Below are 12,958 nucleotides of genomic sequence, written 5' to 3'. Positions count from 1 at the left end.
TTAAATCTGGTGATAGAGAAAGGAACACAATAAACAGGAAGCAGGCTTGTGTTCACATTCTGTTGGGTGGGGAAGAGATGAATGTCAAATCTTTAGCCAAGTGCACAAATACATCAGTAACGAGTCTGAGGCTGAACATGAAATAGGGCAAGGGATAGAGAATGACAGCAGAGGGGTCTGTTCAGGATGTATTTCTCACAGCAGAAGAGGCAGCCCCGTGTGAAGGTCTGGAGGAAGAACATTCTGGAGAGAGAACAGCAGAACAGTCTTCTCCCTCAGTGTGTCAAGGACAGAGCCTTGTAACCAGTGTCAATGTCAGAAGGAGCAGGGGTCAGAGCCTTGCAGGCATTGGGAGAAGTTCAACTCCTTTCTTAAGTGTGAGGGGAACCCACCAGAGGGCTCCCAGAGGGTGCAGCGTAGTCTGACTTATGCTGTAGAGTCACCACCTTGGACACCGTGCTGGACCTGGGAGCAGCCAGGAGGCTCGCCACCCTGGAGTCGACGTTGGGTAGCTCTGGGACATGGTGTTGGCAGTAGGGATGGAGGCAGGGAGTGGGTTGATGATAAATCTGGGAGTTTCAGTTTAAGAGGACTAATGATTAATTGGATGTAGGAGGGAAAGGAAATCATCAAAAACTACACCTATACTTTAGCCTCAATTAACTCTGTGAATCATGGTGAGATACTGTCCACCAGGAACCCAAACATGTCATCCATACTGAGTGAAAACCAGTGTATCCAGAAGATTCATAGGGCAATGCAACTACTCGGTGTGACCCTGGATGGTAGATACAAGTCATTGTGATGGTGGAGACAAGACATTAAACATTCTTCCAGACCCACAGAAGGTACAGCACCAAGAGTGACCCTGATGGTGATGATGAGTTCATGCAGTCCATCATTTGTAACAAATGCACCATGTGGTGGGGGTGCTGGGGTAGGGGATGCCCTGTAGGCAGGGGAGGCGGGGGTTTAAGGAAAGTCCCTGCACCTTCCACTCAGTTTGGTTGTGACACTAAAACGTCCTCTAAAAACTAAAATCAATACAAAATAAAACAAAGGAAAACCCAACTACCAGTCCATCTGTCTTCACATGTTGCAGATTTACTTGGTAGGACTGAGGTGGCTCTTCAGTTTGGGCTTGAGCAACGGATGGGATCAGCTTCGCATTATCAGGCAGAAGTCACTGGTGTTAGAATCATATATGCATTTTCAGTTGCTCACTTTAGCGGCCGTATGAAGGACTGTCTTAGTTTGTCTTCGTTTGAATGCTGTAACAAAATACCACAGACTAGGGGAGGGCTTATAAACAAGAGACACATGTTCTCTCACAGTTCTGGAGCCTGGGAGTGTGAGACCAGCTGCTGGTGTGGCCAGTTCCTGGGGAGGGACATCTCCTTGGTTGTCCTCACGTGGTAGAAAGAGGGAGGGCAGCTCTGGGGTCTCTTTGATAAGGGCGCTGATCCCATCTTGGAGGCTCCACCCTTATGACCTCTTCACCTTCCAAAGGTCCCACCTGCTAACACCATCACACTGGGGGTACGATTTCAGCCTATGAATTTTGGGGGGTGGACACAAACATTCAGTCCATACCACAAATGACCCAGCAACCATACTGGTCATACCACAGTTTTGAGGTTATGCCCCCCAGAAATGAAAGCAAGGATTCTGGTATTTATACGCTATGTTCATAGCAGCATTACTCGTAGTGGCCAAAAAGTGGAAGCGATTCAAGCGTCCACAGGTGGGCGAACAGACAGACACATAGTGACGTATCCATGCAGGAGAACGTTATTCAGCCTTCCACAGGAAGGAAATTCACACACAGGCTGCACACGGACGAATCTTGAAGGCATTATGCTCAGTGAGCTAAGCTCGGGGGTTAGGACCTCAGCCTGTGAATTCAGGGAGCACAGACATGCGTGCCCCACGAGGACCCCTGGCGACCCTCAGGAATGGCCCGTCAGGAGGCCGTGCTGTGCTGGGTAAGAGTGACCACTCAGACAGGGGGGACATGGCGCTGTGTGTGGGGAAGAGCGGCCGGGTGTGGATGGGTGGCTGACTATGGGAGAAAGGCCGACAGCAGGCTTCTCAGGCCCACACTGGGAGGGGTGTCTCTGCGGGATTGATGGGGCTCTGCTGTGGCTGCTCTTTACAATGTCAGCCGGCCTGGGTCCCAGATCTGGGCTCAGGGAAGGTGAGATACGTGTGTGCCCTGAGCAGGACCCTGGGGGCATTAGTGTCCAGGAGATAGGTCCATGGTGTTGGCACTGAGCTGGGACAGGTCCTTGGAACCCGGACGTCAGGCTTAACACAAGCTGCAATCCTGCCCTTGCTGGGACAGTGGCTGAATTAACGGGGAGACTGGCCTGTGTGTGTTTTGTTGACAGCAAGGACAGAGAGGCCAAGAGCACCTCACATTCAGAATTCGTGGGTGCCATGGGTGTATTTCAAGAACAGCTTCATGCAAACAAATGGAAATCACTTGCTGGTCCTGGCCATGAACTCGCCTGTGTGACCGGCCAGTGACTTCATTTCTGCAGGCTTCTCTTCTCCTGACTGAATGAAAGAACTAATAACGCTGGGTATTTACATAGAGTCGTCATGGGAGTTAATACGATTGGAGCCATGAGGAGCTTTGAATTTCATAGACAAAAGTGGCATAGAATGGAGTGAACCATCGATTACTCGCAGACAAGCCATTTACTTTATGGCCAACTCCGAGTCCTGGCAGTGAACACACATTTGAGTGAATAGTATCAGGACCCGGTTTTTCCTCAGAGATTCCCATCAATTATTTAACTTTCTTAAGTCAAGCTTACTCTAAAGGTGAATCAGCTCCCCAAAAACATTCAAGTCCAATATGACATTTAGGGATTTGACGGCTGGGAAGGAGAGGGGCAGAGAGGTGAGCTCACAGGGGACAAGGCTCTGGGGCAGCCGGAGGATTTCCTGTCTGTGCCGTGTACCAGCTGTTGCCACAGATGTAGATGGTCGGATGTTCCCCAGGGTTGTTTTCCTGCTCTGGTCACAACTATGTCCCCCACATACCAATGATGCTAGGAGCATGGGAGATTCTTAGTACTCAAGGGAGAGGGGAAGGAGGGAGGGAGGTGTCCTCTGAGATATCTGAGCACCACACGTTAGCATTGATTGTGAAATCATAATTGTATGTGTTATGATGGATCCTGACTAGATGTGTATGACCAGGAAACCGTGGTTTCCAGACATCCATCCGTGGCCTTTGTATCTGGTTCCCTATGACCCACCACTTTATGAAAGCTACTGATTTCTGGGTTTGCCTTCACATTTTCAGATTTTATAGTAAACAAACTCATCGGAGTTCTGCATATGTGTGATTGATTGAGGGAACGATGCTATGTGCCATCCATCGCTGACAGCAGAGCCCGCGTGCACACAGCTTGGTGCCTGACCATTTTGTGTCTCCTGTGATTTCTTCTCTCTCATGTTTCTCAAGTATTGAAGAAGCCCAAATACATTTTTCTACCATTTTGCTGCTCTTCTGTATTTTTGGTGTGCACATTAAAATATGAGAAAGGATAGCGCCCAGCGGTCTTCTGCTTAATGAAACATTTTAGAATATGGTTAGATGGGGCACCTGGGTGGCTCAGTCATTGGGCGTCTGCCTTCGGCTCAGGGCGTGATCCTGGCATTATGGGATCGAGCCCCACGTCAGGCTCCTACGCTGGGAGCCTGCTTCTTCCTCTCCCACTCCCCCTGCTTGTGTTCCCTCTCTCGCTGGCTGTCTCTCTCTCTGTCAGATAAATAAATAAAATCTTAAAAAAAAAAAAAAAAAGAAAATGGTTAGAAACAGAACTTGCATAATTTCTTCCCCAGACGTTTATGCGGACACCTTTCCTGAGAAGGCCATTCCAAACCCACATGACTCCTGATGGCCCTTCTGAGCGTGGTCACTCTCGCTGCCCCTGCAGGTGCCCTTGTCTCCACTGGGGCCATCAGGAGCCATGGGGCAGCACGTGCTTCCGGAACACATTTCTCTTCCCTCGGGCAGAGCTCGTCCTATATTGTAACTGGCTCCTCTCATCAGTGTTTGCATATGTGAGAGGATTCTTTTATTTATAGATTAATAATCAGTGAAAATACTTAGGAAATTGCTAATGCTTGGCGATTGATTAGCATGTGCTAGGTTTGGGGATAAGGCATTTACATGATTATCTCATTTACTTTTGGAACAACCCTAGGGATAGAATCTGTTTCTCTCTCCTAGATAGTAATATTGTGTCCTGTTTATTTTAAAATTGAAATGAGGGCAAACTCAGAGGATGGTGATATTAACAGCTAATGTTTAGGGACTTACTTTGTGTCAGAAATATTTTTTTTCCTTTATACTTAAACGGTTTGCATTTTTAAATGCTTTTCAAATTTGAAGTTGGCATATGTCCACCGACAGCTTCATTTGATACCCCTTGCCCCTGACCCATATGTTCACTCCTGTTGCCACACCTCCCTAGAAATAACCTCCGATAAAAACCCGGCATTGGTCATTCTAGGCTTTGCTCAGCGTTTATGAATGCACGGTGCCACCATATTATAACCTCGTATGACCAACGCACATCACCAAGCACGACACTGGCACTTGGTGGGCTCTCTATAGAAGCACGTCTTGAATAAATATTAAAGAATACACTTTCAAAAATGGAAATGAGAAGCCCATGGAGGGTTTTCCTCTTTATCTTTGAATGTCTGAGAATTTTCCATTTTAGCACATCAGAGTCCGTGGTATCAACAAACGATGACTTAGTTAAGTCATTCCTCAGTCGGCGCGTAGTCAGGTTCCTTGAGCTAGTGAGCCAAGCACTGGTCTCCCACCATCACATTATCATGTGTCTGTGAAATTGTAGTGTTAACGTTTCCCTATCCCATTAAGTGCGTGGGGTGGTGTCTGTTGCTGTGGTCTTTGGGGAGGGTCACAATTGTCATGCTCCTCGCTGGTTTGGGAAGTGTTCACAGTGACAGTGGCGCCTGGTTCCGTGGTGTCCACAGGTCTGACCCTGCCCCCTGCCCCCCTTCAAAGGTTGGCTTCGCATTCCACCTCCGATGGCTTACAATAGAGCGTTTCTCTTTGAGGAGTGCCAGGAAGCCTCCTGCAGCTTGGAGACTTGGAGGACGGACATCAGCGGTGTGATCTCGGCCCCCGTTAGTCACGGCCCTAGCAGGAGGGAGGCCAAGGAGGTGGAAGGAGCGGTGAACGAGTCTGGTTGGCACAGCAGCCCAACACCGGGCCATCCGAGTCTGCTGCCCCCGCCAGCCTCTGTGCTGCAGATCCGTCCCCTTGTCTGTCTGCTCGGCCCAGCCCCCAGTGCTGCTGTCCCAGCCCTGCCGCCTGCTGGCACAGGAGCCAGCCTGACTGCACAGTCAGTGCTGATATTCTTCACCTCCACGGCTTCGGCAAAGTGGGTCCTGCTCCCAAGGATCTTGCCAGACGTCTGGCAGCCATAGCGGTTCTGCAGCCGAGTGTAGCACGGCCGCCGGCCGGAGCTGCTGTGTGCATGCCAGCCGCTTCCTCCGTGGGCGCCGGGGAGGGCAGCATCCGCCCGCATCTCCTCCTGCACTGCGAGCGGCACCCCGCCCCGGCCGTCACGGAGGTGGGAGCGAGGGCGGGAGTGTCACGGGGCCAGCGCCTCCTTGGGTGGGATAGCGTCTGCTGCACGTGCGCGTGCTTCCCACCCAGGCTGAGAGCCACCTCCAAAAATACCTGCAGCGATTTGGAGAAACCTCCACAGATAAAATGCCTCTGGATTCACACCAGAGATGCTGCCGTTCCCTCTTATCTGGAAGATTAAAATAGGGTAATGCCTTATGCCAAGGGAAGAGCGGGGTCGGCTTTCACAATTCCTATTTGGAGCTTGGGGAGTAAGCTGATTCTTGCAAGCCTGTGTCTGGCTCAGGTGTAGACTATGTGCACATAAAATCATCAGGCAGAATTCTCCGTCTTATGTCAATTAGCATAAATTAGTGGAATCGTCTCCTAATTTAAATGAGACTCCGTGCTAATGATGATGAATTCACAGTGTATGGAGTTTTATTCCCTTCTGCATTGTGACTGGTTTTTTAATGGGTGTTCCTCAGGGAAGACGGTCTAGTGTCGATCAGATGCTGTCAGCCCGAGGCCACAGACGCCCCTCTCCTTGGAGCAGGGTCCACAGGTGGGAGTGAGGCGGACATCAAGTGTGAGAAGCTGCTGGAGGGTGTGAAGGCGGCAGCGGACGGCTGCCGTCCTGGAACACGGACGGGCATGGACCAGAACTGCCCTTGACGGAGCCCCAGCCCAGCCCCGGGTACCGTGCTGTGTCCACTACGCTCTACTTCACTTATTCGCAGCCCGGCCCAGCCCACCCTTGTAGACGAGGTGGGATGGGAAACAAGGCCCAGAAGGGAAAGCGCCTCCGTGATCCGGGCTCCCAGACTCACAGCCACAGGGGAGGAAGCTGGCAGAATGGCCAGCCCTCCCTCGTCAGGGCTCAGCCTCCCGCACCTGGGGGAGCTGCTCACCTGCTGGCTCGCAAGGACAGATGCCCAGCACCATCCACACCCAGCTTGTCCCGTGGGTCTTGGTGTCACACTCGTGCATCGGGACCAGGGGAGAGCCTGGGATGGGGCTGGATGCCAGGTGTTTGCGATGCTGGGTGTTCGCTCAGCCAGCTGATCCTGATGCTGTTGTAATGGCGTCTTTGTCGTCACCGTGGCCACCTTGTCACCTGACAGGCCGCGTCTCCCCTGGCCTCTCCTCGGGCCTCCCGTCCACGGCCACAAAGCGGTGCAGACGCTCTGGAGTTTGGGCCCAGGGACGAGAGCCTCTCCCTTTGCCGCAGCTCCTCCCCGCACCCCAGAAAACTTGGATGTTGTCACTCGTGCCTTCAGACCGGACACTGTGAGCCTCCCACTGCTCCCCTTCTCCTCGTCGGTGCGTCTTCTTCAATGAGTGCGGCTCTCTGGCCCCCATCCTGCGTCTCCTTCAGCCTGTGAGCACCGCTGCCAGAGCTGGCCTCTCCACGAGGAGTGGCATGTCACAGATTTCTGCTCCCGTGAGCTAGCACCGCACCAAGCACGTCAGCAGGGTCCAAACTACGTGTGCGGAGCAAAGGGGATTTGAAGCGGGACGTTAGCACACTGGTATTTTGAGGGATGACAGTTATTATGTGTGGGGCCTCGTGCTTGGTGTTTGGCTGGAGGTCTGCTGTCCGCCCTGATATAGGAGGGGCTGCAGCGCTCCCGTCTGTGCAGCCGGCGTGGGCCCCGCGGGGCTGTATGCCCTCCTCCTGCCACTGTTGTGTAAATCCTTAAGCAGGTCTAGCAGCTCACCTTCTGTGAAACTTCTTCAGTACATTTTAGGCAGAATAAATGGTTGTAATGTGTGCGTTCACGGTGCTTTGCCTGATGTCTGGTAGGGTCCCCGACCTTGGGCAGGCTGCTGTCCTTGGGCTTCAGGACAGAGTGAACCCTGGGAGCCTGGGTGTCAGCTCCTAGTGCACTCAGGGAGGGAAGACTCTGGAGAGGACGGTCAGGAACTTCAGAGGAAACCTCCTCATCATGAGATCAACAGGTCGCCATTAACATCGGTCACTGGCCTGGGCTTAAATTGTCATCTTGGAATATCTTCCTGATGGTGAGGATGACTGTGATCTATGTAAATTGGGGAATAGCGCTTTGACCCAGCCGTCCTTCATGCGCTGGGAGGTTGGTTCCCTCACCCCGAAACATTTCACTTCTGCACTCGAGACTCCAAGCACATAGAGTTTCGGGTGCTCCTGGGGTCATTCACCTCATGGCAGAGTTGGGCTCCCCAAGGATGCATGTGCTGTGGATGATGGGAAAACCTCACCACTTCCCCCATCATCCCTGCAGCTCGTGGCAGAAGCCTTGAATGGGCCTTTATGGGAAATACAGAGTGAGTCACTTTGTGTCCTGGGCTTAGAACACAGAGAATGAGGGTTTCTTACCTATGATCTTGTTGGAAATAATTTAAGGATAGGGCCTGGAGGCATTAATGGTGGACTCTGGAATGGCATTTGCGTAAGACTTGAACTCTGGAGAAGTTTATATGCCAGTGGCCAAACTGATGCCTTTCCCCAGGCTTCTGGTGACGTTTGACCCACAGAATTTGAGTTCACCGAAGGTATCAGTTTCTGTGCTCTCGGCATTATTGTGCGATCACTGTGCTTTGAACTTGGTGGTTGATTCTGAACATATCCAACCTGTGATGGAGATTAGATGTATGGAGAAAGTCCTATGTTTGTGGGTCAATTTTGGTGCAAATTCAGGTTAGCACTTCACAATGAGTGGTAAAAAACAGTTTCTGATTTACCTGTTACTCGAACAGCCTGGAGTTGGGTTCTGGTCCCTTGTAGGGGCAGGAGGGGTGGACCGTGGTCTTGGCCAAAGGTGGGCTGACAGGTGAATTCAGTTCTCCTTAAGTGCGTGGCTCTGAACTCACAGCCATCCTGGGTCCCAGGCTGCCCCCTCCCCTCGTCCCCATCTCCAGCTCCGTGGTCTGCTGGGGAGACCTGAGCTGTCATGTCTTTCTTCCCCATAGACACACATGCCTCCTGGAGTCCCCAGGAGGAGTTCCGTTGCTGCTCTAGCCTGTTACCATGAGGAGCTGGGGCCGGGGGACATCAGGTTCCTCTGCCATCATGTGGCCTCAGATAGGTCCCTTAATGCTGGCAGCGGCAGTGACGGCATCCACAGGGCAGGCAGCGAGAGGTTTCCATCATTACCTGGAGTGGGCTCAGTTAGCACCGTATCCATGGTGTGCCTCGCACAAGGTGGCTAGCGCTGTGTCTTCTGAAACCCAGACCAGCATCGGGGGCCGTGGAAATCGGAGTGGAGCTCTTGGGATGTCGCTCCGTACCCGAGCCAGAGAGCCTCATCCCCCTCAGTCGGGGGTGGTGTACGTGTTTAAGGCTCACTTGTGCGTCGATCGTGGACACCAGCTACGGACGTTGCAGGGATGCAGCCTTGGTTGGTGCTGTGCCAACCACCCCCTGTCGCCCAACCCCAGGCCTCCGTCCTGGACCATGTCTGGGTGCTTCCTAGAGTGCGGTCTGGCGTGGCATCACAGGAAGAGCCCGCGTGCGCCCGATCACGGTCTCTCCTTCGAAGACTCTGGCTCCCCCATTTTAGGACTCGCCCACTTGCAGCGGTGCAGAGTGGTTCAGCTCTCGGCTCAGCTTTGTACGTCCAGAGGTGGTTGTCCTGTCAGTCCTGCCCTGCAGCCAGAGCGGACACTGCACCTCGTGGCCAGTCTGTGTGGGAAGGGGAGGGGCAGTGCAGTCATTTACCACCCCTGATACTGTCGGCCCGATCTCCAAGAAGTCAGAAGAGTTCCAAGTCCAGTTTGTTTTAAAGGAAAATTCTACCTTCTCTGACACGTCCGTCAAACCCCTCTCTCCCTTATCTACCTCCACCCGCAAACACACATCCACCGGCTGGGTCGGACGCAAGCATGGACGCACGGGCTCCCTCACCTGTCCCCAGCCAGCCCCTCCTAGCTACCGAGGCGGTCCCACCAAAGAACGACTAACACGCTGCCCCTCTCCCCCTCAGAAACCATGATTGGCTCCTAATTTTATATTAAAAGAAAATCTCAACTCCTTCTATGATTTTCAGTTCCCTTCCCAAACTGTGACGTAGCCCCCACCGCATCGGACATTGACCCCCGCCAGCCCTGTCCTCCAGGCAGACTCCTCACTTACCGCTGGCCGTCTGCCTGCTTCCGTGCCTGTCCTCTGACTGCACTGTTTCTGTCCTGTCTTTCTCTTTATTGAAAGTCCTGCTTGTCCTTCGAGACAGTCCAGATACTGTCTCTTCTGTGAGCCCTTTGCTGCTCCTTGGGGTTGGAGGAGAAGGAGGCTGGTGTTCCCCTGAGTGCCTGGTGCCTGACAGGCTGCTTGAACCATTTGTCACTCAGCCTCCCATCTCCACATGGAGGATGCCAGCGTCCCCATTCTAGAGCCCAGGGAGCAAGTCTCCTGCCCAGAGTGACCTGGCCCCAAAGTCTGACTTTTCCACAAAGAACACATATCTTGGAAACAACTGTGCTTGTGTTTATTGTTATAATTTCCCAGCGTGATTGTAAATGCCATGAGCTCCAAACATCTCGGTCTGTCTCGCAGAGTCTGACACAGAGGGATGGGTCTGCATCCTGAGGACGGTCAAGGATTACAGGCTTAGTGTTTGTACTGAAGGATAATATCATCCTTTTGCTCATGATTATTTGTGCCTGAAAGCAGATATAACAGAGTTGTAATCAAAGTAAAGGTTTAGATATTAAATTAGGTGATAAAATACCCCATTTATTTCAGCTAAGTAATTTGTGTTGACTCATACAGTCATGAAAACATATTTAATGTGTGCACATGCCTACGACAGAGAGCGTTTGCTAAAATGGAACATGTGAAATATTTGCTAAGGGAGTTTCTCTGCAATGACGTTTGCTCAGATGCGGGGTGGGCTGGCCGAGTACTGAGAGCGCCGCCTGTGTCTGTGGGGCAGGCGGACGCCGCCCGGATGGCGTCCCAGTCCCTCCAGTGGCTGGTGTAAAGTCTACGGCCGTGCAGCCCGAGACCCCTTAGTAATGGCCTCTCTCTCTTCTGTTTGCAGAGTCCCAGTGCACCCTCTGCGGGGAGCCGGAAGGTGAGTGTGCTCCACCTTATCACCCCTGCCTGCCTCCGGTGGGCATGGCGGGGGCACCGCGGTGACCAGCGGCGGTAGGCGTGTCCGAGCGCACGTTCTTCACGGTGTTTGATGGAAAGTGGGTAAAACTATCTGCGTTGCAGGATGAGCGTAAGGCAAGAGGAGGTAATCTCTAAAGGAAAATTGAATCAACCAAATTACAATACTTTCCTTTTTGTTTTGGATTTAGAAATTTCAATCCGGTTTCTCCAGGTAATAAATGCCGACAGGAGAAATATGTATTTCTTGGCTTTAAGTTTATTAGTCAAAGTGCTGATGAGCTTCTTATGAGGTAAGATCTCGGAAAACGATTCTGTATTATTGAGTAAATCCGAGAGGCACAGCAGGAGCCGTACTGGTAATCAGTGACTTTAAACAAGGCATGATAATTCACATTTCATGCATCTAAGATACTTTTAAAAGTAGAGTTCCTGCCTATATGGTTTAACTATGTTCCAAAATAGTTAAAGCCAAAATCTGTCCTATTTCTCAGAGTCACAACAGAAAAGAATAAAGGGAACGTGGTTAGCATGTAACCTCTGTTAACAGGGGCTCTGAGTTCATCGGAGTTTTGATTTTCAGGGTCAGAGCAGCCGACTTCTGGCCTCACCACAGTGTGGAGTGATGCTCTGGAGTCCAAAATCCCAAAATGCCTGAATATGAATAACTTTAGTGTGTGCATAATGCCATGCAAACCTCATCAAATTCACCGCAAAGATTTGTACCCCCAAGATGAAAGAAAAAGGTGGCTGTCGGGTTAACTTAGAAATTCCATCAAACACTGTTCTGTTTTGTGGTTGAGATAGGACTAAGTCTTCAAAGTTCTTGCTGTGTTGTGTAAGGAATACATCACGCATAGGGACGGCCGTGGCAAAGCGCATTAACTCAAATCGTCATGGTTGCATGAAACCCGAGACCCCTGGTGTTCCCAGGGTTTTGGAGTGGAGGCCACGGGAAGGCCACTGGAAGCAGGGTTCTGCTGCGAGCAGTGGCCTCCTGACCGGCAGGGTGCAGTGGGCACCCATAGAGTTCTCCAGCTTGTGTGTGTCCTCTGGGCTTTTGGGAATTTTATTCTTTCTTGTCGTGGTAACTTCCGTGTCTGTCCCACGCCGGAACTGTGCGCATCATGCGTTGGTGGCCTGTGCAGTTGTCTTTGCCGCCCCCGCGACACACGCGCTTTTTGCTGAGAATCTTCGGTGCACTCTGGGTACTGGAGAAATCCCGATGTCTCAGACATTCCTGCCTCGTGGAGGACCCAAACTGCATCCTGCTTTCCCACCTCTCTGCTCCTATTCACAAGCGTCTGTTGTCTGCAAAGTCTGTGTGCGTTGTGTGGCGTCTGGGTCTTTGCTCTCTGCTGCTTCACGCTGTCCTTACAGAGCAGACCAGGTTCCGACAAATCAATACAGCGCGCGTGGTTGGGTGAGGGTGTGGGTTGAGTCAAGATGGTGTTACCTGGGGAATCCTCGCTTAGGGACAGGTGTTTGTGTGTTCCTGTGGACACCCCCGGTCGTAGGGCCCCCACGGCTGACCTCCCCACAGGGGCAGGGCTGCATCCTCCCCCCTCCCCGGGAGCACCCCCGTCCCCGGTCTGGAACCCCCAGCCCCACCCTGTCCGATGTCATACCTGCGTCTGCCCATCCCGGACAACGCCCAGCACGTCCCCCAGCAGCCTGCTCTTGGTCAGCGTCCACGTCCCAGATAGTATCAACCCCACACCAAAGGTGTAAAAATGTTGGAGGAGGGAAGAGATGTGCCCCTCCTTGTTCTGGGGGCAGATCAAGATGTAGACATTTAAAACAAGACCTGCTTTACTCAGAGAACTGCCCCAGCTGTCCACCCCGAGGAGACCGTGAGGGTCGGGGAGACTGAGGCTGAGGCTGTGTTTGGGGGGCCCGTCCCTTTTCCACCTTGATCTGGGTCTCTGCAGCCAGTCCAGCATTTCAGATATGCAAGTACCGTTGCTCCAAATCAGAGAAAGGGAGGAGATATTTGATGGCGTGGTCTCAGCTGGGCTTTATTTTTTGAAAAGCACCACCATGCATATTCATACATTTTTAAATCATTTAAGTAATTAGTCTAAGTGAGAGCTGCCCGGGTGCAGTGAGTGGAATCCAAAATCAGCTTTTTTGTTCAGTAATTTCTCCAGCAGCCTCTATCCGTTAACTCATAAAGGCCGTGGCACAGAAAGGATCAGAGCTGGAGGCTGGTGCACATCGCAGACTCAGATCCCGTGCCTTGT

Source organism: Ursus americanus, chromosome 27 (assembly GCF_024610735.1).
Source record: "Ursus americanus isolate L20-20 chromosome 27, mUrsAme1.1.p, whole genome shotgun sequence".
Lineage (NCBI taxonomy): Eukaryota > Metazoa > Chordata > Mammalia > Carnivora > Ursidae > Ursus > Ursus americanus.
The sequence above is the reverse complement of the archived record's forward strand: the minus strand, read 5'-3'. Positions refer to the sequence as shown.